Source organism: Palaemon carinicauda, chromosome 18 (assembly GCF_036898095.1).
Source record: "Palaemon carinicauda isolate YSFRI2023 chromosome 18, ASM3689809v2, whole genome shotgun sequence".
NCBI lineage: Eukaryota > Metazoa > Arthropoda > Malacostraca > Decapoda > Palaemonidae > Palaemon > Palaemon carinicauda.
The window spans coordinates 14925080-14950896 of record NC_090742.1 but is presented as its reverse complement, the minus strand read 5'-3'; the positions used below and the strand labels follow the sequence as shown (position 1 = coordinate 14950896).

The following is a 25817-nucleotide window of genomic DNA, read 5'->3' as shown; positions in this document are numbered from 1 at the left end:
ACCAAATGTTTTTCTCACAGCTGCTATCTGTTTAGAAGTCCTTTGCTTTCTTCTGTTACAGCTGGGCTTCATATTTTCTGTTGATTATCTGCTCTTTGTTCTACTACCATTATAAAGTTGTTTTGTCCTCAAGATTTTATTGCTGCTCATTTCTATTTTTAGTGTTTTCTGCTGATGTTATATATATACCGCTGTCTTCTGTTTTCTCTTTACTGCCTTCATTATCATTGTGGCTATTTTCTTTTCTTTATCATACTGTTTCCTCCATATTTATTTTGCCATCATTATGTTTTTCTTAGTACCGTTTTGTTCATTGCTAATAAGAGGTCTCATCTTCCAGTTGTTGCTGCTGTCACCATTGTCTACTACTTTTTGCTATACTGTAGTATCATTCAAGTTGTCTGGCATTCATGTTCATTGCTGTTGATTAGACTTAATTGCTCAAAATTTAAAGTTTTTATTTTATCAAGACTTCATTGCTCATCATCTAAGTGCATCCAAGATTTCTTTGCTCTAACTTTATATCCTTTATTCTTTATCACCACCCATGGTTTCATTGTCTTCATATTTGCTGAAGCTCTGACTTCAATGTTCTCTATTTTGCAATCTTGGCCACATTGCCTTCATCTTCCAGTAGCTCCGACTTCAATGGTCTCCAACCTAAATTCATATACTGCATTTAGCTTCGTTTATGGACTTCTGTGCAATTAGTCTTCCATTACCAATGACCTTAGTGCCCTCCTTCATGCAGGTATAGCATCATTGCCTTGCATCTTTAACTGAATTATTCCTTTCCAATTTCATGCAGTTATGATTTCCTTGCCTTCCGTGCAGTCCTTTTTTTGTGGAATTGTGAAACGTCCTTGCCCTCAATCTTGCCTGCTTACTGGAGGTTTCACTGCTGTGTCCCTGGTACTAATATTACTTTTATTGCAGTTTCCTTTCTATCGCCGTCGGGGAATCTTTTGCTGCTGTATCCCCAATAATCATTGCTGCAATCTATTTTTTCTATAACTTCAATCTCTAATTTTATGCGATTGTATCTCTCTGTGCTTTGCTATTGGTACTGTAGTCTTTAAATATCCAGCTTCTAGTTTTACAGCAATCTGCTGCCTTCTTTCTCAGTGTTTGCTGCTGTTAACTTTTCAACTATTACCTCCATGCTCCTTCTTGATAGATTTTGCTGTTGCTGTATTCATTGTAATTATTATTGATTGTGCAGGTTTTATGACTATTCTTCAGCCTTCATTCTAGTGTTAATGCTGTTTAGAGTTCCAGGGTTTAATTAATTTATTCTTCAACCTTCATGCTGCTTAGACTTCCACCTTTATTTGTATTTCTGGTGTTCTTTTACATTCAAGTCTTCCCCCATATTCTCAACTTTCTTCAACAATTTCTGCTGCCACCAACTTCTGCTTTCGAATATTTGTTAAACTAATTGGCTTTCCTTAAAATCTCCAGGTACTGGCCTTCATTCTTCTATTGCTTCCCTTCTTTTCCGTCTAGCTGGCATCCTAATTAATTTTCTGCCGGCACTCTTCTGGAAAGTAGGTAGCAAATTGGAAATATATTACTTCACTTCTTTGAAGGTATAATTGATCTTAAATAACAAACAGAAGTTAAAAATACTTTTGATATGTTACCATTGCATATTGATAATAAATTTCAGTTATATCTCTGCCTTTTCATTTTTTTTCCTGTAGTTTTAGGGAATTGAGAGGTCAGAAAACTAGTGATACTTAACCAATAAGCAGATGAAACATAATTGAGGCTTAAATGCTTGCAAGTGTATAATGGAAAACCTATTTACACTAAGTGTTTAAAGATTTTATGGTGTTAAAATTATCCTCTTGACACTAAGGTTTTATGTATATATTTTGCTCACTGCTTGAATTTAATGCATTAATACAATAACACTTACCAGGTAGACAATTGATTAGATTGGTTGAGAAACTCAGCAGGCCAGTTGTTTGCTTAACAGGTAGTATCCTCAACTTATGCTCTCAGGGTCTTGTTTGAGTTCTGCCTTGATAAATGGGCTGTGTCCAACACCTGGTGGTTTGCAGTAAAAACTTGTCATATTTTAACAGATGAGAGCATAACTTTTTCTAATGAACCTCCCATGGGGTTTTTAAAGCCAGAGTAGTGTTAACCCTTTTACCCCCAAAGGACGTACTGGTAAGTTTCACAAAAGCCATCCCTTTACCCCCATGGACGTGTACTGGTACGTCCTAGCAAAAAAATTCTATAAAAAATTTTTTTTTCATATTATATTTTTTGAGAAAATTCAGGCATTTTCCAAGAGAATGAGACCAATCTGACCCCTCTATGACAAAAATTAAGGCTGTTAGAGCAATTAAAATAAATATACTGCAAAATGTGCTGGGAAAAAATAACCCCCTGGAGGTTAAGGGTTGGAAATTTCCATATAGCCTGGGGGTAAAAGGGTTAACATTTACCCAAAATTTTAAAATATTCCAGGGGAGAACCCAAACTATTATATATTAATGAGGATATTGGACAGTAGGTTTAAAAAAAAAAAAAAATTGAAATTGTGAAATATTTAGAGGCACCAAAGATTTTTGACGTCCAACTTATATTGTCCTACATCTTTGTACCCTCGACTTAATTGCCTCCCATTTTTGTGAATCTGCCCTTCCCCTCTAACTTTGTGAACCCCTATCAATTGCCCTCCATTTTTCTACAGCTGTTGCATTGTTACACAACTATATGCAGTTTAAATGCACTGCCCTCCAACTGGAAGCTTCACTGATTTTCAAGTGTTTCATTGCCGTACAGATAGAGCTTCATTCCCCTTCAGCCATAGCTTTATCGCCCCTGCAACTATGGTTTCATTGTCCTCCAGGTCTTTAAGGTGGAGCTTCATTGCCCTTCAATTAGTTTAATTTGCCTTCCAGGGTCTTTAAGCTGGACCTCTATTGCCCTTCAGATGGATCTTCATTGCCGTTCAGATAGAGCTTCACGGTTCTTCAGCCTCTGCTTCATTGCCCTTCAACTGTAGTTTCATTGTCAAACTGTGACTTCAAGCAAGAGCTTCATAGCCATTCAGATGGAACTGTGTTGACCTTCAGATAGTTGCATTGCCCTGTGACAGCAAAATCATTGCCCTTCAGATGGAGCTGCATTGCCCTGTGACTTCATTGCCCTTCAGATGGAGCTGCATTGCCCTGTGACTTCATTGCCCTTCAGATGGAGCTGCATTGCCCTGTGACTGCAGCTTCATTGCCCTTCAGATGGAGCTGCATTGGCCTGTGACTGCAGCTTCATTGCCCTTCAGATGGAGCTGCATTGCCCTGTGACTGCGGCTTCATTGCCCTTCAGATGGAACTGCATTGCCCTGTGATTACGGCTTCATTGCCCTTCAGATGGAGCTGCATTGCCCTGTGATTACGGCTTCATTACCCTTCAGATGGAGCTACATTGCCCTGCGACTGCGGCTTCATTGCCCTTCAGATGGAGCTGCATTGCCCGGCAACTATGGTTACATTGCCCTTCAGATGGAGCTGCATTGCCCTGTGATTACGGCTTCATTGCCCTTCAGATGGAGCTGCATTGCCCTGCGACTGCGGCTTTATTGCCCTTTAGATGGAGCTGCATTGCCCGGCAACTATGGTTACATTGCCCTTCAGATGGAGCTGCATTGCCCTGCGACTGCGGCTTCATTGCCCTACAGATGGAGCTGCATTGCCCTGCGACTGCGGCTTCATTGCCCATCAAATGGAGCTGCATTGCCCTGCAATTATGGCTTCATTGCCCTTCAGATGGAGCTGCATTGCCCTGCGACTGCGGCTTCATTGGCCTTCAGATGGAGCTTCATTGCTCTTCAGATGGAGCTGGATTGCCCGACAACTATGGTTACATTGCCCTTCAGATGGAGCTGCATTGCCCTGCAATTACGGCTTCATTGCCCTTCAGATGGAGCTGCATTGCCCTGCAACTGCGGCTTCATTGCCCTTTAGATGGAGCTGCATTGCCTGGAAACTATGGTTACATTGCCCTCCAGATGGAGCTGCATTGCCCTGCGACTGCGGCTTCATTGCCCTTCAGATGGAGCTGCATTGCCCTGCGACTGTGGCTTCATTGCCCTTCAGATGGAGCTGCATTGCCCTGCAATTACAACTTCATTGCCCTGAGGATGGAGCTGCATTGCCCTGCAACTGCAGCTTCATTGCCCTTCAGATGGAGCTGCATTGCCCTGTGACTGCAGCTTAATTGCCCTTCAGATGGAGCTGCATTGCCAGGCAACTATGGTTACATTGCCCTTCAGATGGAGCTGCATTGCCCTGCAACCATGATTTCATTGCTCTTCAGATGGAACCGTATTGCCCTGTGACTGCAGCTTCATTGCCCTTCAGAGGGAGCTGCATTGCCCTGTGACTTCATTGCCCTTCAGATGGAGCTGCATTGCCCTGTGACTGCAGCTTCATTGCCCTTCAGATGGAGCTGCATTACCCTGTGACTTCATTGCCCTTCAGATTAAGCTGCAGCGCCTTGCGACTGCAAATTCATTGCCCTTATTCTGGAGCTGCATTGCCCTGTGACTACGGCTTCATTGGCCTTCAGATGGAGCTGCATTGCCCTGCAACTACGGCATCATTGCCCTTCAGATGGAGCTGCATTGCCTTGTGACTTCATTGCCCTTCAGATGGAGCTGCATTGCCCGGCAACTATGGTTACATTGCCCTTCAGATGGAGCTGCATTGCCCTGTGATTACAGCTTCATTGCCCTTCAGATGGAGCTGCATTGCCCTGCGACTGCGGCTTTATTGCCCTTTAGATGGAGCTGCATTGCCCGGCAACTATGGTTACATTGCCCTTCAGATGGAGCTCCATTGCCCTGCGACTGCGGCTTCATTGCCCTTCAGATGGAGCTGCATTGCCCTGCGACTGCGGCTTCATTGCTCTTCAGATGGAGCTGGATTGCCCGACAACTATGGTTACATTGCCCTTCAGATGGAGCTGCATTGCCCTGCAATTACGGCTTCATTGCCCTTCAGATGGAGCTGCATTGCCCTGCAACTGCGGCTTCATTGCCCTTTAGATGGAGCTGCATTGCCTGGAAACTATGGTTACATTGCCCTCCAGATGGAGCTGCATTGCCCTGCGACTGCGGCTTCATTGCCCTTCAGATGGAGCTGCATTGCCCTGCGACTGTGGCTTCATTGCCCTTCAGATGGAGCTGCATTGCCCTGCAATTAAAGCTGTATTGCCCTGAGGATGGAGCTGCATTGCCCTGCGACTGCGGCTTCATTGCCCCTCAGATGGAGCTGCATTGCCCTGTGACTGCAGCTTCATTGCCCTTCAGATGGAGCTGCATTGCCCGGCAACTATGGTTACATTGCCCTTCAGATGGAGCTGCATTGCCCTGCAACCATGATTTCATTGCTCTTCAGATGGAACCGTATTGCCCTGTGACTGCAGCTTCATTGCCCTTCAGATTAAGCTGCATCGCCTTGAGACTGCAAATTCATTGCCCTTATTCTGGAGCTGCATTGCCCTGTGACTACGGCTTCATTGGCCTTCAGATGGAGCTGCATTGCCCTGCAACTACGGCGTCATTGCCCTTCAGATGGAGCTGCATTGCCCTGTGACTTCATTGCCCTTCAGATGGAGCTGCATTGCCCTGTGACTGCAGCTTCATTGCCCTTCAGATTAAGCTGCATCGCCTTGCGACTGCAAATTCATTGCCCTTATTCTGGAGCTGCATTGCCCTGCGACTACGGCTTTATTGGCCTTCAGATGGAGCTGCATTGCCCTGCGACTATGGCGTCATTGCCCTTCAGATGGAGCTTCATTGCCCTGTGACTGCGGCTTCATTGCCCTAATTCTGGAGCTGTATTGCCCTGCGACTACGGCATCATTGCCCTTCAGATGGAGCTTCATTGCCCTTCACCTGCTGCTTCATTGCCCTTTAGATGGAGCTGCATTGCCCTGCAACTATGGTTTCACTGGTATTCAGATGGAGCTGTATTGCCCTGGGACTGCGGATTCATTGCCCTTGAGATGGAGCTGCATTACCCCTGCGCCTGTGGCTTCATTGCCCTTAATATTGAGCTGCAATGCCCTGTAACTGTGGCTTCATTGCTCTTCATATGAAGGCTACATTGCCCTACGACTATGGATTCATTGCCCTTCAGATGGAGCATTAGCTGCATTGCCCTGCGACTGCGGCTTCATTGCTCTTCAGATCGAGCTTCATTGCCCTGTGACTGCGGCTTCATTGCCCTTCAGATGGAGCTGCATTACCCTGCGCCTGTGGTTTCATTGCCTATCATATGGAGTTGCATTGCCCTGCGACTACGGCTTCATTGCCCTTCAGATAAAGCTGCATTGCCATGCAACTATGCTTTCATTGCTCTTCAGATGGAGTTGTGATGCCCTGTGACTGCAGCTTCATTACCCTTCAGATTAAGCTGCATTGCCCTGCAATTGCAGATTCATGGGCCTTCAGATGGAGCTGCATTGCCCTGCGACTACGGCGTCATTGCCCTTCAGATGGAGCTTCATTGCCCTGTGACTGCGGCTTCATTGCCCTAATTCTGGAGCTGTATTGCCCTGCGACTACGGCATCATTGCCCTTCAGATGGAGCTTCATTGCCCTTCACCTGCTGCTTCATTGCCCTTTAGATGGATCTGCATTGCCCTGCAACTATGGTTTCACTGGTATTCAGATGGAGCTGTATTGCCCTGGGACTGCGGATTCATTGCCCTTGAGATGGAGCTGCATTACCCCTGCGCCTGTGGCTTCATTGCCCTTAATATTGAGCTGCAATGCCCTGTAACTGTGGCTTCATTGCTCTTCATATGAAGGCTACATTGCCCTACGACTATGGATTCATTGCCCTTCAGATGGAGCATTAGCTGCATTGCCCTGCGACTGCGGCTTCATTGCTCTTCAGATCGAGCTTCATTGCCCTGTGACTGCGGCTTCATTGCCCTTCAGATGGAGCTGCATTACCCTGCGCCTGTGGTTTCATTGCCTATCAGATGGAGTTGCATTGCCCTGCGACTACGGCTTCATTGCCCTTCAGATAAAGCTGCATTGCCATGCAACTATGCTTTCATTGCCCTTCAGATGGAGCTGCATTACCCTGCGCCTGTGGTTTCATTGCCTATCAGATGGAGTTGCATTGCCCTGTGACTGCAGCTTCATTACCCTTCATATTAAGCTGCATTGCCCTGCAATTGCAGATTCATGGGCCTTCAGAAGGAGCTGCATTGCCCTGCGACTGCGGCTTTATTACCCTTCAGATGGAGCTGCATTGCCCTGCGACTGCGGCTTCATTGACCTTCAGATGGAGCTGCATTGCCCGACAACTATGGTTACATTGCCCTTCAGATGGAGCTGCATTGCCCTGCGATTACGGCTTCATTGCCCTTCAGATGGAGCTGCATTGCCCTGCAACTGCGGCTTCATTGCCCTTTAGATGGAGCTGCATTGCCCGGAAACTATGGTTACATTGCCCTCCAGATGGAGCTGCATTGCCCTGCGACTGTGGCTTCATTGCCCTTCTGATGGAGCTGCATTGCCCTGCAATTACGGCTTCATTGCCCTTCAGATGGAGCTGCATTGCCCTGCAACTGCATTGCCCTTCAGATAGAGCAGCATTGCCCTGCAGCTTCATTGCCCTTATTCTGGAGCTGCATTGCCCTGTGACTACGGCTTCATTGGCCTTCAGATGGAGCTGCATTGCCCTGCGACTACGGCTTCATTGGCCTTCAGATGGAGCTGCATTGCCCTGCGACGACGGCGTCATTGCCCTTCAGATGGAGCTTCATTGCCCTGTGACTGCGGCTTCATTGCCCCAATTCTGGAGCTGTATTGCCCTGCGACTACGGCGTCATTGCCCTTCAGATGGAGCTTCATTGCCCTTCACCTGCTGCTTCATTGCCCTTTAGATGGAGCTGCATTGCCCTGCAACTATGGTTTCACTGGTATTCAGATGGAGCTGTATTGCCCTGGGACTGCGGATTCATTGCCCTTGAGATGCAGCGGCATTACCCCTGCGCCTGTGGCTTCATTGCCCTTAATATTGAGCTGCAATGCCCTGTAACTGTGGCTTCATTGCTCTTCATATGAAGGCTGCATTGCCCTACGACTATGGCTTCAATGCCCTTCAGATGGAGCATTAGCTGCATTGCCCTGCGACTGCAGCTTCATTGCTTTTCAGATGGAGCTGCATTGCCCGACAACTACTTTTACATTGCCCTTGAGGTGCAGCTGCATTACCATGCGCCTGTGGTTTCATTGCCCTTTAGATGGAGCTGCATTGCCCGGCAACTATGGTTACATTGCCCTTCAGATGGAGCTGCATTGCCCTGCGACTACAGCTTCATTGCCCTTCAGATGAAGCTGCATTGCCCTGCGACTGCGGCTTCATTGCCCTTCAGATGGAGCTGCATTGCCCGGCAACTATGGTTACATTGCCCTTCAGATGTAGCTGCATTGCCCTGCGACTGCGGCTTCATTGCCCTTCAGATGGAGCTGCATTAACCGGCAACTATGGTTACATTGCCCTTCAGATGGAGCTGCATTACCCTGCGACTGCAGCTTTATTGCCCTTTAGATGGAGCTGCATTGCCCGGCAACTATGGTTACATTGCCCTACAGATGGAGCTGCATTGCCCTGCGACTGCGGCTTCATTGCCCTACAGATGGAGCTGCATTGCCCTGCGACTGCAGCTTCATTGCCCTACAGATGGAGCTGCATTGCCCTGCAATTATGGCTTCATTGCCCTTCAGATGGAGCTGCATTGCCCTGCGACTGCGGCTTCATTGCCCTTCAGATGGAGCTGCATTGCCCTGCAATTATGGCTTCATTGCCCTTCAGATGGAACTGCATTGCCCTGCAATTATGGCTTCATTGCCCTTCAGATGAAGCTGCATTGCCCTGGGACTGCGGCTTCATTGCCCTGCGACTGCGGCTTCATTGCCCTTCAGATGGAGCTGCATTGCCCGACAACTATGGTTACATTGCCCTTCAGATGGAGCTGCATTGCCCTGCGATTACGGCTTCATTGCCCTTCAGATGGAGCTGCATTGCCCTGCGATTACGGCTTCATTGCCCTTCAGATGGAGCTGCATTGCCCTTCAGATGGAGCTGCATTGCCCTGCGACTGCGGCTTCATTGCCCTTATTCTGGAGCTGCATTGCCCTGTGACTACGGCTTCATTGGCCTTCAGATGGAGCTGCATTGCCCTGCGACTACGGCTTCATTGGCCTTCAGATGGAGCTGCATTGCCCTGCGACAACGGCGTCATTGCCCTTCAGATGGAGCTTCATTGCCCTGTGACTGCGGCTTCATTGTCCTAATTCTGGAGCTGTTTTGCCCTGGGACTGCAGATTCATTGCCCTTGAGATGCAGCTCCATTGCCCTGCAACTATGGTTTCATTGGTATTCAGATGGAGCTGTATTGCCCTGGGACTGCGGCTTCATTGCCCTTGAGATGCAGCTGCATTGCCCCTGTGCCTGTAGCTTCATTGCCCTTAATATTGAGCTGCAATGCCCTTAACTGTGGTTTTATTGCCCTTCATATTTAGCTGCATTGTGACTGCGGCTTCATTGCCCTTCAGATGGATCTTAAATGCCCTGTGACGGCGGCTTCATTGCCCTTATTCTGGAGCTGCATTGCCCTGTGACTGCGGCTTCATTACACTTATTCTGGAGCTGCATTGCCCTGCGACTACGGCTTCATTGGCCTTCAGATGGAACTGCATTGCCCTGCGACTACGGCTGCATTGCCCTGTGACTGCAGCTTTATTGCCCTTATTCTCGAGCTGCATTGCTCTGCGATTGCAGATTCATTGGCCTTCAGATGGAGCTGTATTGCCCTGCAACTATGGTTTCATTGGTTTTCATGAAGATGGAGCTGTATTGCCCTGGGCCTGCGGCTTCATTGCCCTCGAGATGCAGCTGCATTACCCCTGCGCCTGTGGCTTCATTGCTCTTCAGATGGAGCTGCATTGCCCTGCGACTGCTGCATCATTGCCCTTCGCCAGCTGCTTCATTGGCCTTCAGATGGAGCTGCATTGCCCTGCAACTATGGTTTCATTGGTTTTCAGATTGAGCTGTATTGCCCTGGGCCTGTGGCTACATTGCCCATGAGATGCAGCTGCATTACCCCTGCGCCTGTGGCTTCATTGCCCATAATATTGAGCTGCATTGCCCTGTAACTGCGGCTTCATTGCCCTTCATATGAAAATGCATTACCCTGTGACTGCGGCTTCATTGCCCTTCAGATGGAGCTTAAATGCCCTGTGACGGCGGCTTCATTGCCCTTATTCTGGAGCTGCATTGCCCTATGACTGGATTTATTGCCCTTCAGATGCATCTGCATTGCCCTGCAACTACGGCCTCATTGCCCTTCAGATGAAGCTGCATTGTCTAATGACTGTGGCTTCATTCCCCTACAGATGGAGCTGCATTGCCCTGTGACTGCGGCTTCATTGCCCTTATTCTGGAGCTGCACTACCCTGCGACTACGGCTTCATTGCCCTTCAGGTGGAGCTGTATTGCCCTGTGACTGTGGATTCATTGCCCTCAGATGCATCTGCATTTCCCTGCGACTAAGGCCTCATTGCCCTTCAGATGGAAATGCATTGCCCTGTGACTGTGGCTTCATTGCCCTTATTCTGGAGCTGCATTGCCCTGTGACTACGGCTTCATTGGCCTTCAGATGGAGCTGCATTGCCCTGCGACTACGGCGTCATTGCCCTTCAGATGGAGCTTCATTGCCCTGCGACAATGGCTTCATTGCCCTTCAGATTAAGCTGCATTGCCCTGTGATTGCAGATTCCTTGGCCTTCAGATGGAGCTGCATTGCCCTGCGACTGCGTCTTTATTGCCCTCCAGATAGAGCTGCATTGCCCTACGGCTTCATTGCCCTTCAGATGGAGCTGCATTACGCTGCGCCTGTGGTTTCATTGCCCTTCAGATGGAGTTGCATTGCCCTGCAACTATGGTTTCATTGGTGTTCAGATGGAGCTGTATTGCCCTGGGACTGTGGCTTTATTGCCCTCCAGATGGAGCTGCATTGCCCTACGACTACGGCTTCATTGCCCTTCAGATGGAGCTACATTACCCTGCACCTGTGGCTTCATTGCTCTTCAGATGGAGCTGCATTGCCCTGTGACTGCTGCATCATTGCCCTTCGCCTGCTGCTTCATTGGCCTTCAGATGGAGCAGCATTGCCCTGCAACTATGGTTTCATTGGTTTTCAGATGGAGCTGTATTGCCCTGGGACTGCGGCTTCATTGCCCTTGAGGTGCAGCTGCATTACCCCTGCGCCTCTGGCTTCATTGCCCTGTAACTGCGGCTTCATTGCTCTTCAGATGGAGCTGCATTGCCCTGTGACTGCTGCATCATTGCCCTTCGCCTGCTGCTCCATTGGCCTTCAGATGGAGCTGCATTGCCCTGCAACTATGGTTTCATTGGTTTTCAGATGGAGCTGCATTGCCCTGCGATTACGGCTTCATTGCCCTTCAGATGGAGCTGCATTGCCCTTCAGATGGAGCTGCATTGCCCTGCGACTGCATTGCCCTTCAGATGGAGCTGCATTGCCCTGCGACTGCGGCTTCATTGCCCTTATTCTGGAGCTGCATTGTCCTGTGACTACGGCTTCATTGGCCTTCAGATGGAGCTGCATTGCCCTGCGACTACGGCTTCATTGGCCTTCAGATGGAGCTGCATTGCCCTGCGACAACGGCGTCATTGCCCTTCAGATGGAGCTTCATTGCCCTGTGACTGCGGCTTCATTGTCCTAATTCTGGAGCTGTATTGCCCTGGGACTGCAGATTCATTGCCCTTGAGATGCAGCTCCATTGCCCTGCAACTATGGTTTCATTGGTATTCAGATGGAGCTGTATTGCCCTGGGACTGCGGCTTCATTGCCCTTGAGATGCAGCTGCATTGCCCCTGTGCCTGTAGCTTCATTGCCCTTAATATTGAGCTGCAATGCCCTTAACTGTGGTTTTATTGCCCTTCATATGTAGCTGCATTGGCCTGTGACTGCGGCTTCATTGCCCTTCAGATGGATCTTAAATGCCCTGTGACGGCGGCTTCATTGCCCTTATTCTGGAGCTGCATTGCCCTGTGACTGCGGCTTCATTGCACTTATTCTGGAGCTGCATTGCCCTGCGACTACGGCTTCATTGGCCTTCAGATGGAACTGCATTGCCCTGCGACTACGGCTGCATTGCCCTTCAGATGGAGCTTAAATGCCCTGTGACTGCAGCTTTATTGCCCTTATTCTCGAGCTGCATTGCTCTGCGATTGCAGATTCATTGGCCTTCAGATGGAGCTGTATTGCCCTGCAACTATGGTTTCCTTGGTTTTCATGAAGATGGAGCTGTATTGCCCTGGGCCTGCGGCTTCATTGCCCTCGAGATGCAGCTGCATTACCCCTGCGCCTGTGGCTTCATTGCTCTTCAGATGGAGCTGCATTGCCCTGCGACTGCTGCATCATTGCCCTTCGCCAGCTGCTTCATTGGCCTTCAGATGGAGCTGCATTGCCCTGCAACTATGGTTTCATTGGTTTTCAGATTGAGCTGTATTGCCCTGGGCCTGTGGCTACATTGCCCATGAGATGCAGCTGCATTACCCCTGCGCCTGTGGCTTCATTGCCCATAATATTGAGCTGCATTGCCCTGTAACTGCGGCTTCATTGCCCTTCATATGAAAATGCATTACCCTGTGACTGCGGCTTCATTGCCCTTCAGATGGAGCTTAAATGCCCTGTGACGGCGGCTTCATTGCCCTTATTCTGGAGCTGCATTGCCCTATGACTGGATTTATTGCCCTTCAGATGCATCTGCATTGCCCTGCAACTACGGCCTCATTGCCCTTCAGATGAAGCTGCATTGTCTAATGACTGTGGCTTCATTCCCCTACAGATGGAGCTGCATTGCCCTGTGACTGCGGCTTCATTGCCCTTATTCTGGAGCTGCACTACCCTGCGACTACGGCTTCATTGCCCTTCAGGTGGAGCTGTATTGCCCTGTGACTGTGGATTCATTGCCCTCAGATGCATCTGCATTTCCCTGCGACTAAGGCCTCATTGCCCTTCAGATGGAAATGCATTGCCCTGTGACTGTGGCTTCATTGCCCTTATTCTGGAGCTGCATTGCCCTGTGACTACGGCTTCATTGGCCTTCAGATGGAGCTGCATTGCCCTGCGACTACGGCGTCATTGCCCTTCAGATGGAGCTTCATTGCCCTGCGACAATGGCTTCATTGCCCTTCAGATTAAGCTGCATTGCCCTGTGATTGCAGATTCCTTGGCCTTCAGATGGAGCTGCATTGCCCTGCGACTGCGTCTTTATTGCCCTCCAGATAGAGCTGCATTGCCCTACGGCTTCATTGCCCTTCAGATGGAGCTGCATTACGCTGCGCCTGTGGTTTCATTGCCCTTCAGATGGAGTTGCATTGCCCTGCAACTATGGTTTCATTGGTGTTCAGATGGAGCTGTATTGCCCTGGGACTGTGGCTTTATTGCCCTCCAGATGGAGCTGCATTGCCCTACGACTACGGCTTCATTGCCCTTCAGATGGAGCTACATTACCCTGCACCTGTGGCTTCATTGCTCTTCAGATGGAGCTGCATTGCCCTGTGACTGCTGCATCATTGCCCTTCGCCTGCTGCTTCATTGGCCTTCAGATGGAGCTGCATTGCCCTGCAACTATGGTTTCATTGGTTTTCAGATGGAGCTGAATTGCCCTGGGACTGCGGCTTCATTGCCCTTGAGGTGCAGCTGCATTACCCCTGCGCCTCTGGCTTCATTGCCCTGTAACTGCGGCTTCATTGCTCTTCAGATGGAGCTGCATTGCCCTGTGACTGCTGCATCATTGCCCTTCGCCTGCTGCTTCATTGGCCTTCAGATGGAGCTGCATTGCCCTGCAACTATGGTTTCATTGGTTTTCAGATGGAGCTGCATTGCCCTGCGATTACGGCTTCATTGCCCTTCAGATGGAGCTGCATTGCCCTTCAGATGGAGCTGCATTGCCCTGCGACTGCATTGCCCTTCAGATGGAGCTGCATTGCCCTGCGACTGCGGCTTCATTGCCCTTATTCTGGAGCTGCATTGTCCTGTGACTACGGCTTCATTGGCCTTCAGATGGAGCTGCATTGCCCTGCGACTACGGCTTCATTGGCCTTCAGATGGAGCTGCATTGCCCTGCGACAACGGCGTCATTGCCCTTCAGATGGAGCTTCATTGCCCTGTGACTGCGGCTTCATTGTCCTAATTCTGGAGCTGTATTGCCCTGGGACTGCAGATTCATTGCCCTTGAGATGCAGCTCCATTGCCCTGCAACTATGGTTTCATTGGTATTCAGATGGAGCTGTATTGCCCTGGGACTGCGGCTTCATTGCCCTTGAGATGCAGCTGCATTGCCCCTGTGCCTGTAGCTTCATTGCCCTTAATATTGAGCTGCAATGCCCTTAACTGTGGTTTTATTGCCCTTCATATGTAGCTGCATTGGCCTGTGACTGCGGCTTCATTGCCCTTCAGATGGATCTTAAATGCCCTGTGACGGCGGCTTCATTGCCCTTATTCTGGAGCTGCATTGCCCTGTGACTGCGGCTTCATTGCACTTATTCTGGAGCTGCATTGCCCTGCGACTACGGCTTCATTGGCCTTCAGATGGAACTGCATTGCCCTGCGACTACGGCTGCATTGCCCTTCAGATGGAGCTTAAATGCCCTGTGACTGCAGCTTTATTGCCCTTATTCTCGAGCTGCATTGCTCTGCGATTGCAGATTCATTGGCCTTCAGATGGAGCTGTATTGCCCTGCAACTATGGTTTCCTTGGTTTTCATGAAGATGGAGCTGTATTGCCCTGGGCCTGCGGCTTCATTGCCCTCGAGATGCAGCTGCATTACCCCTGCGCCTGTGGCTTCATTGCTCTTCAGATGGAGCTGCATTGCCCTGCGACTGCTGCATCATTGCCCTTCGCCAGCTGCTTCATTGGCCTTCAGATGGAGCTGCATTGCCCTGCAACTATGGTTTCATTGGTTTTCAGATTGAGCTGTATTGCCCTGGGCCTGTGGCTACATTGCCCATGAGATGCAGCTGCATTACCCCTGCGCCTGTGGCTTCATTGCCCATAATATTGAGCTGCATTGCCCTGTAACTGCGGCTTCATTGCCCTTCATATGAAAATGCATTACCCTGTGACTGCGGCTTCATTGCCCTTCAGATGGAGCTTAAATGCCCTGTGACGGCGGCTTCATTGCCCTTATTCTGGAGCTGCATTGCCCTATGACTGGATTTATTGCCCTTCAGATGCATCTGCATTGCCCTGCAACTACGGCCTCATTGCCCTTCAGATGAAGCTGCATTGTCTAATGACTGTGGCTTCATTCCCCTACAGATGGAGCTGCATTGCCCTGTGACTGCGGCTTCATTGCCCTTATTCTGGAGCTGCACTACCCTGCGACTACGGCTTCATTGCCCTTCAGGTGGAGCTGTATTGCCCTGTGACTGTGGATTCATTGCCCTCAGATGCATCTGCATTTCCCTGCGACTAAGGCCTCATTGCCCTTCAGATGGAAATGCATTGCCCTGTGACTGTGGCTTCATTGCCCTTATTCTGGAGCTGCATTGCCCTGTGACTACGGCTTCATTGGCCTTCAGATGGAGCTGCATTGCCCTGCGACTACGGCGTCATTGCCCTTCAGATGGAGCTTCATTGCCCTGCGACAATGGCTTCATTGCCCTTCAGATTAAGCTGCATTGCCCTGTGATTGCAGATTCCTTGGCCTTCAGATGGAGCTGCATTGCCCTGCGACTGCGTCTTTATTGCCCTCCAGATAGAGCTGCATTGCCCTACGGCTTCATTGCCCTTCAGATGGAGCTGCATTACGCTGCGCCTGTGGTTTCATTGCCCTTCAGATGGAGTTGCATTGCCCTGCAACTATGGTTTCATTGGTGTTCAGATGGAGCTGTATTGCCCTGGGACTGTGGCTTTATTGCCCTCCAGATGGAGCTGCATTGCCCTACGACTACGGCTTCATTGCCCTTCAGATGGAGCTACATTACCCTGCACCTGTGGCTTCATTGCTCTTCAGATGGAGCTGCATTGCCCTGTGACTGCTGCATCATTGCCCTTCGCCTGCTGCTTCATTGGCCTTCAGATGGAGCTGCATTGCCCTGCAACTATGGTTTCATTGGTTTTCAGATGGAGCTGAATTGCCCTGGGACTGCGGCTTCATTGCCCTTGAGGTGCAGCTGCATTACCCCTGCGCCTCTGGCTTCATTGCCCTGTAACTGCGGCTTCATTGCTCTTCAGATGGAGCTGCATTGCCCTGTGACTGCTGCATCATTGCCCTTCGCCTGCTGCTTCATTGGCCTTCAGATGGAGCTGCATTGCCCTGCAACTATGGTTTCATTGGTTTTCAGATGGAGCTGCATTGCCCTGCGATTACGGCTTCATTGCCCTTCAGATGGAGCTGCATTGCCCTTCAGATGGAGCTGCATTGCCCTGCGACTGCATTGCCCTTCAGATGGAGCTGCATTGCCCTGCGACTGCGGCTTCATTGCCCTTATTCTGGAGCTGCATTGTCCTGTGACTACGGCTTCATTGGCCTTCAGATGGAGCTGCATTGCCCTGCGACTACGGCTTCATTGGCCTTCAGATGGAGCTGCATTGCCCTGCGACAACGGCGTCATTGCCCTTCAGATGGAGCTTCATTGCCCTGTGACTGCGGCTTCATTGTCCTAATTCTGGAGCTGTATTGCCCTGGGACTGCAGATTCATTGCCCTTGAGATGCAGCTCCATTGCCCTGCAACTATGGTTTCATTGGTATTCAGATGGAGCTGTATTGCCCTGGGACTGCGGCTTCATTGCCCTTGAGATGCAGCTGCATTGCCCCTGTGCCTGTAGCTTCATTGCCCTTAATATTGAGCTGCAATGCCCTTAACTGTGGTTTTATTGCCCTTCATATGTAGCTGCATTGGCCTGTGACTGCGGCTTCATTGCCCTTCAGATGGATCTTAAATGCCCTGTGACGGCGGCTTCATTGCCCTTATTCTGGAGCTGCATTGCCCTGTGACTGCGGCTTCATTGCACTTATTCTGGAGCTGCATTGCCCTGCGACTACGGCTTCATTGGCCTTCAGATGGAACTGCATTGCCCTGCGACTACGGCTGCATTGCCCTTCAGATGGAGCTTAAATGCCCTGTGACTGCAGCTTTATTGCCCTTATTCTCGAGCTGCATTGCTCTGCGATTGCAGATTCATTGGCCTTCAGATGGAGCTGTATTGCCCTGCAACTATGGTTTCCTTGGTTTTCATGAAGATGGAGCTGTATTGCCCTGGGCCTGCGGCTTCATTGCCCTCGAGATGCAGCTGCATTACCCCTGCGCCTGTGGCTTCATTGCTCTTCAGATGGAGCTGCATTGCCCTGCGACTGCTGCATCATTGCCCTTCGCCAGCTGCTTCATTGGCCTTCAGATGGAGCTGCATTGCCCTGCAACTATGGTTTCATTGGTTTTCAGATTGAGCTGTATTGCCCTGGGCCTGTGGCTACATTGCCCATGAGATGCAGCTGCATTACCCCTGCGCCTGTGGCTTCATTGCCCATAATATTGAGCTGCATTGCCCTGTAACTGCGGCTTCATTGCCCTTCATATGAAAATGCATTACCCTGTGACTGCGGCTTCATTGCCCTTCAGATGGAGCTTAAATGCCCTGTGACGGCGGCTTCATTGCCCTTATTCTGGAGCTGCATTGCCCTATGACTGGATTTATTGCCCTTCAGATGCATCTGCATTGCCCTGCAACTACGGCCTCATTGCCCTTCAGATGAAGCTGCATTGTCTAATGACTGTGGCTTCATTCCCCTACAGATGGAGCTGCATTGCCCTGTGACTGCGGCTTCATTGCCCTTATTCTGGAGCTGCACTACCCTGCGACTACGGCTTCATTGCCCTTCAGGTGGAGCTGTATTGCCCTGTGACTGTGGATTCATTGCCCTCAGATGCATCTGCATTTCCCTGCGACTAAGGCCTCATTGCCCTTCAGATGGAAATGCATTGCCCTGTGACTGTGGCTTCATTGCCCTTATTCTGGAGCTGCATTGCCCTGTGACTACGGCTTCATTGGCCTTCAGATGGAGCTGCATTGCCCTGCGACTACGGCGTCATTGCCCTTCAGATGGAGCTTCATTGCCCTTCAGATTAAGCTGCATTGCCCTGTGATTGCAGATTCCTTGGCCTTCAGATGGAGCTGCATTGCCCTGCGACTGCGTCTTTATTGCCCTCCAGATAGAGCTGCATTGCCCTACGGCTTCATTGCCCTTCAGATGGAGCTGCATTACGCTGCGCCTGTGGTTTCATTGCCCTTCAGATGGAGTTGCATTGCCCTGCAACTATGGTTTCATTGGTGTTCAGATGGAGCTGTATTGCCCTGGGACTGTGGCTTTATTGCCCTCCAGATGGAGCTGCATTGCCCTACGACTACGGCTTCATTGCCCTTCAGATGGAGCTACATTACCCTGCACCTGTGGCTTCATTGCTCTTCAGATGGAGCTGCATTGCCCTGTGACTGCTGCATCATTGCCCTTCGCCTGCTGCTTCATTGGCCTTCAGATGGAGCTGCATTGCCCTGCAACTATGGTTTCATTGGTTTTCAGATGGAGCTGAATTGCCCTGGGACTGCGGCTTCATTGCCCTTGAGGTGCAGCTGCATTACCCCTGCGCCTCTGGCTTCATTGCCCTGTAACTGCGGCTTCATTGCTCTTCAGATGGAGCTGCATTGCCCTGTGACTGCTGCATCATTGCCCTTCGCCTGCTGCTTCATTGGCCTTCAGATGGAGCTGCATTGCCCTGCAACTATGGTTTCATTGGTTTTCAGATGGAGCTGCATTGCCCTGCGATTACGGCTTCATTGCCCTTCAGATGGAGCTGCATTGCCCTTCAGATGGAGCTGCATTGCCCTGCGACTGCATTGCCCTTCAGATGGAGCTGCATTGCCCTGCGACTGCGGCTTCATTGCCCTTATTCTGGAGCTGCATTGTCCTGTGACTACGGCTTCATTGGCCTTCAGATGGAGCTGCATTGCCCTGCGACTACGGCTTCATTGGCCTTCAGATGGAGCTGCATTGCCCTGCGACAACGGCGTCATTGCCCTTCAGATGGAGCTTCATTGCCCTGTGACTGCGGCTTCATTGTCCTAATTCTGGAGCTGTATTGCCCTGGGACTGCAGATTCATTGCCCTTGAGATGCAGCTCCATTGCCCTGCAACTATGGTTTCATTGGTATTCAGATGGAGCTGTATTGCCCTGGGACTGCGGCTTCATTGCCCTTGAGATGCAGCTGCATTGCCCCTGTGCCTGTAGCTTCATTGCCCTTAATATTGAGCTGCAATGCCCTTAACTGTGGTTTTATTGCCCTTCATATGTAGCTGCATTGGCCTGTGACTGCGGCTTCATTGCCCTTCAGATGGATCTTAAATGCCCTGTGACGGCGGCTTCATCGCCCTTATTCTGGAGCTGCATTGCCCTGTGACTGCGGCTTCATTGCACTTATTCTGGAGCTGCATTGCCCTGCGACTACGGCTTCATTGGCCTTCAGATGGAACTGCATTGCCCTGCGACTATGGCTGCATTGCCCTTCAGATGGAGCTTAAATGCCCTGTGACTGCAGCTTTATTGCCCTTATTCTCGAGCTGCATTGCTCTGCGATTGCAGATTCATTGGCCTTCAGATGGAGCTGTATTGCCCTGCAACTATGGTTTCCTTGGTTTTCATGAAGATGGAGCTGTATTGCCCTGGGCCTGCGGCTTCATTGCCCTCGAGATGCAGCTGCATTACCCCTGCGCCTGTGGCTTCATTGCTCTTCAGATGGAGCTGCATTGCCCTGCGACTGCTGCATCATTGCCCTTCGCCAGCTGCTTCATTGGCCTTCAGATGGAGCTGCATTGCCCTGCAACTATGGTTTCATTGGTTTTCAGATTGAGCTGTATTGCCCTGGGCCTGTGGCTTCATTGCCCATGAGATGCAGCTGCATTACCCCTGCGCCTGTGGCTTCATTGCCCATAATATTGAGCTGCATTGCCCTGTAACTGCGGCTTCATTGCCCTTCATATGAAAATGCATTACCCTGTGACTGCGGCTTCATTGCCCTTCAGATGGAGCTTAAATGCCCTGTGACGGCGGCTTCATTGCCCTTATTCTGGAGCTGCATTGCCCTATGACTGTGGATTTATTGCCCTTCAGATGCATCTGCATTGCCCTGCAACTACGGCCTCATTGCCCTTCAGATGAAGCTGCATTGTCTTATGACTGTGGCTTCATTCCCCTACAGATGGAGCTGCATTGCCCTGTGACTGCGGCTTCATTGCCCTTATTCTGGAGCTGCACTACCCTGCGACTACGGCTTCATTGCCCTTCAGGTGGAGCTGTATTGCCCTGTGACTGTGGATTCATTGCCCTCAGATGCATCTGCATTTCCCTGCGACTAAGGCCTCATTGCCCTTCAGATGGAAATGCATTGCCCTGTGACTGTGGCTTCATTGCCCTTATTCTGGAGCTGCATTGCCCTGTGACTACGGCTTCATTGGCCTTCAGATGGAGCTGCATTGCCCTGCGACTACGGCGTCATTGCCCTTCAGATGGAGCTTCATTGCCCTGCGACAATGGCTTCATTGCCCTTCAGATTAAGCTGCATTGCCCTGCGATTGCAGATTCCTTGGCCTTCAGATGGAGCTGTATTGCCCTGCGACTGCAGCTTTATTGCCCTCCAGATAGAGCTGCATTGCCCTACGGCTTCATTGCCCTTCAGATGGAGCTGCATTACGCTGCGCCTGTGGTTTCATTGCCCTTCAGATGGAGTTGCATTGCCCTGCAACTATGGTTTCATTGGTGTTCAGATGGAGCTGTATTGCCCTGGGACTGCGGCTTTATTGCCCTCCAGATGGAACTGCATTGCCCTACGACTACGGCTTCATTGCCCTTCAGATGGAGCTACATTACCCTGCGCCTGTGGCTTCATTGCTCTTCAGATGGAGCTGCATTGCCCTGTGACTGCTGCATCATTGCCCTTCGCCTGCTGCTTCATTGGCCTTCAGATGGAGCTGCATTGCCCTGCAACTATGGTTTCATTGGTTTTCAGATGGAGCTGAATTGCCCTGGGACTGCGGCTTCATTGCCCTTGAGGTGCAGCTGCATTACCCCTGCGCCTCTGGCTTCATTGCCCTGTAACTGCGGCTTCATTGCTCTTCAGATGGAGCTGCATTGCCCTGTGACTGCTGCATCATTGCCCTTTGCCTGCTGCTTCATTGGCCTTCAGATGGAGCTGCATTGCCCTGCAACTATGGTTTCATTGGTTTTCAGATGGAGCTGTATTGCCCTGGGACTGCGGCTTCATTGCCCTTGAGATGCAGCTGCATTGCCCCTGTGCCTCTGGCTTCATTGCCCTTAATATTGAGCTACATTGCCCTGTAACTGCGGCTTCATTGCTCTCCAGATGGAGCTGCATTGCCCTGCGATGGTGGCTTCATTGCCCTTCAGATGAAGCTGTATTGCCCTGTGACTGTGGATTCATTGCCCTTCAGATGCATCTGCATTGCCCTGCGACTACGTACTCATTGCCCTTCAGATGAAGCTGCATTGCCCTTTGACTGCTGCTTCATTGCTCTTTAGATGGAGCTGCATCGACCTGTGACTGCAGCTTCATTGCCCGTTACATGGAGCTGCATTGCCCTGCGACTACGGCTTCATTGCCCTTTTATAGAGCTGCATTGCCCTGCAGCTTCATTGCCCTTCAGATGGAGATTCATTACCCTTCAGATGGAGCTGCATTGGCCTGCAACTGTGGCTTCACTGTCCTTCAGATGGAGCTGCATTGCTTCATGGAGCTGCATTGCCCTTTGACTGTATAGTGCTCTACTACTGCAGCTCCAATGCCCTGGGACTGCGACTCCATTCCCCTGCTACTATGGCTTCATTGCCCTTCAGATGGAGCTTCATAGCCCTTCAGATTGAGCTGCATTACCCTGCGACTGTGACTGTATTGTGCTCTACTACTGCGGCTCCAATGCCCTGTGACTGCGACTTCATTGCCCTTCAGATGGAACATCAGTGAACTGTGACTGAAGCTTGATTGCCTTTCTGATGGTTCTGCATTGCCCTGCGACTGCGGCTCCAATGCCCTGCGAAGACTTCATTGCACTGCGACTGGCTTCATTGCCCTACGGATGGAACTGCATTGCCCTGCGACTGCAGTTTCAGTGCATTTCAGGTGTAGCTGCATTGCTCTGCGACTGCAGCTTCATTGCCCTTTAGCTGGAGCTGCATTACCCTTCAGATGGAACATCAGTGAACTGCGACTGAAGCTTCATTGCCTTTCTGATGGTTCTGCATTGCCCTGCAACTGTGGAATAATTGCCCTTCAGATTGAGTTGCATTGCTCTGCAACTACGGCTTCATTGCCCTTCACATGGAGCTTAATTTCTTTTCAGATAGAGCTGCATTACCCTGCGACTGCCGCTTCATTGCCCTTCTGATAAAGCTGCATTGCTCTGTGACTGCAGATTCATTGCCCTTCAGATTGAGCTGCATTGCCCTGTGACTGCGGCTTCATTACCCTTCAGATTGAGCTGCATTGCCCTGCGACTGCAGCTGGATTGCCCTTCAGATGGAGCTGCATTGCTCTGCGACTGCGGCTTCATTGCCTTCCAGATGGAGCTGCATCGACCTGTGACTAAAGCTTCATTACCCTTCAGATGGAGCTGCATTGCCCTGCAACTGTGGCTTTATTGCCCTTCATACGGAGCCCCCATTGCCCTTCAGACAGAGCTGCATTTTACTGCAAATGCAGCTTCATAAGGACCTGCATTGCCTGTGGCTTCATTGCCCTTCAGATGGAGCTTGACTGCCCTGCGACACAGCATTACTCTTCAGATGGAGCTGCATTACCCTGTGACTGTGACCGCATTGTCTTCAACATGGAGCTGCATTACCCTTTAGATAGAGCTGCATTGCCCTGCAACTGCGGTTTCATTGCCCTTTAGATATAGCTGCACTGCCCTGCATCTGCAGTTTCATTGCCCTTTTGATAGAGCTGCATTGCCCTATAGATAGAGCTGCATTGCCCTGTCACTGTCACTTCACATGCCCTTCGACTTCGACTACCACTTCATTGCCCTCCAAGTCTTCGAGTTGGAGCCTCATTGCTCTTCAGATAACGCCTCACTGTTCTCCAGATATGGCTTAACTACCGTAGCTTCATTGCTTTGTTGGCCTGCAGCAATACAGTGGCTTTATTGCCCTTTGGAAGTGGGTTCATTGCACTCCAGCTGTAGCTTCATTGCACTTAATTCTCCTGCAGCTATGGCTTCATATACCTCTTTATTATAGCTGCATTGCCCTCTGGTTTCAACTCTACCTTCATTGTCCTTTGGCTGTGACTTCATTACCTTCCATCTACCTGCAGCTGTAAGCTTCATTTCCCTTTGTAGCTTCGTTACCCTCCAGCTGTAACAACATTAACTTTTTGTTGTAGCTTAGTTTTCCTTTAGAGCTAAATCCTTCAGCTTTTTTGCCCTTAAGCAGTAGCCTCATTACACACTATCATCAATCAGTTACAGCTAAATTTCCCTTCAGTTGTAGCTTCGTTGCCCTGCGTCTTCCTGCAACTGTATCTTCATTGACATATTCTCTTTCAGCTGTAGCTTCACTGCTCTTCAGCTGTTGCTTCATCTTTCTACAGTTATAGTTTCCTTAGCCTCTATCTTCCTACAGCTGTAGTTTCACTTACCTTTGTCTACAGCTAAGTTGCCCTCCAGCTGTAGCTTTATTACCTTTTGTGTGTTGATTCATTGCCCTTTGTAACTTCATTTCTCTTTGTCTGTAGCTTCATTTCTATCAAACTTCCTGCAGACTATCTCCATTGCCCTTCTGTGGTGGCTTTATTGCAGTTTTACTGATGCATCAGACCTAAAGTTCATATAATATAGTATTAGTTATTTACAATTTATTTGTTCATTAACTGAGATCAGAAAAGATGCCTCATTTTGTTTCTGGCAAATAATCAGTGCAAAGAAGTTCCTTATTTATTGCCTAGTCATTACACATTGGCATGTAAAGCTACTTGAAAGTAATCTTGACTAAGAACCAATAAAAGTTTTTTGGCACAACCAAGGAGCTACATTTTGCTAATTAATTTCCAAAATTCTGCCATTATCATCAGAGGAATCGTCATTAAAATTGTTACACATTTAAGAAACAAAAAAAAATTAACACTTCTGCCAGCATCAGGAAATATTCCATTCATGTCTCCAAATGTGCAAGAATTATTTATTCTCTTATTAAAGACACCTATTAACATACTAAATAGCTTCTGAAATTACTGGTGCCATTTTGCAACTTTTAATACCACAAAGAAAATTTTTAAGATTGATAAAGGTTTGCACGAAGAGCTGAGCATCATTGTCAGACATAATGTGCAAAGATTCTATAAGTTCGGTTCAAATCATGAAATTAAATATACAATTCAAACAAAATCCTATTCTTGATACATAGTTTTGCCATGCTCACCATCACCAAATCCTTTGATTCCTCTCTTAGGTCGTATAACTGATTATTCCAACAAAGCCCATCAATGAATGAATGAATGATTTAAAGTTTTCAGGCATCCTGACATCTAAGGTCAGCCCATCAATGACTACATTTCTGTAAAAATAAAGATATAATTGCAATTCAATTACAAACAATAACAATTTCATAAAGTACCCCCCAAAATTACAGGTAATTTCACATTGTAAGAATATTCTACGAGGGAAAAGGAATACTCAAAGTTTATTATTAAATACTTAGGAGATTCAAAGGATTTACAGTTATTGTATTATGCAAAATACCTTGACATATGAGCACTCAACATACAAGCATTTCGAGATACGAACCATCCTTCAAACAAAATTTTGCATAGAGATAAGAGTACAATCTTGAGATACGAGCACACTGACAGATGCTAACGTTAGGTCTCAGAGTACTAGGGAGTGCTCTAAAGCCCATATCACTCGTTCACTTCATGTGATCATTGACCAGCAACATTCTGACATTGCTGCTATTTTGGTCCACAACCCCAAATCAATCTTTAGACATTTTATCTTCAATCATAGATCACCAAATTGGTATGTGTCATCTTTCACTGTTAATACAGTAATACACAACTGTAAGGGGTGCCTTTTTAAAAGTTTTTTTTTCCCCTTCTGAATTTCATAAAGATGTGTTATGAGAAAATAAACACCTGAAACTGAATGACTAAAATCCAAGTGTGAGCAAACAGTATGCACCTCGACGCCTCCATGATGCAAGGACAAAAGGCTAATAGAGACTTGGACAACTGCAAAATTTTCATATTTCCTGTTAGTAGAAAATTATGGGACTATTCTTGAGAAATCTGTTTCCAAAGAGATACTGGAATGATCAGAAAGTACAAGCATAGAAGTTATGATCAACAAAGGTCAACTATGGTGGAGTGTACTGTAAGCCTAAAGAGGAGCACTAACAAATTTTATGCAGACAACTAATAATAAGCCACCAAAAGCCTGGAGGACAAGAAGATAATCAAAGACAAGACCAAATAAAATCTTAAAATAAATCCACGATCCCAACTTGCCTGGAAACCCTTACTGGTAGCCATATAACCTGGAGAATGAGGGATTGTCTTAAAATTCAATAACTGGAATTCCCAAAAAAATTTAGATAAACCTAAATTCTTGAAAAATACTTTCTTGAACATTGGCCAGGCAGTTATTGTCAGTTACCCAAGCAGTTATTGACAGTTTCAGAT

The 25817-nt window shown here is 48.9% G+C and overlaps 1 long non-coding RNA gene across 1 annotated transcript; it reads right to left on the bottom strand.

Annotated features, from left to right (window-relative positions):
- Positions 1 to 1931: 1931 nt before the first annotated feature.
- On the bottom strand, positions 1932 to 24670 carry LOC137656978 (uncharacterized). The gene is made up of 3 exons (XR_011047074.1): positions 24560 to 24670; positions 23824 to 23959; positions 1932 to 2052 (listed from the first exon to the last, which is right to left on the bottom strand). It is a non-coding gene; the product is annotated as an uncharacterized lncRNA (long non-coding RNA).
- Between the last annotated feature and the right edge of the window lie 1147 nt (positions 24671 to 25817).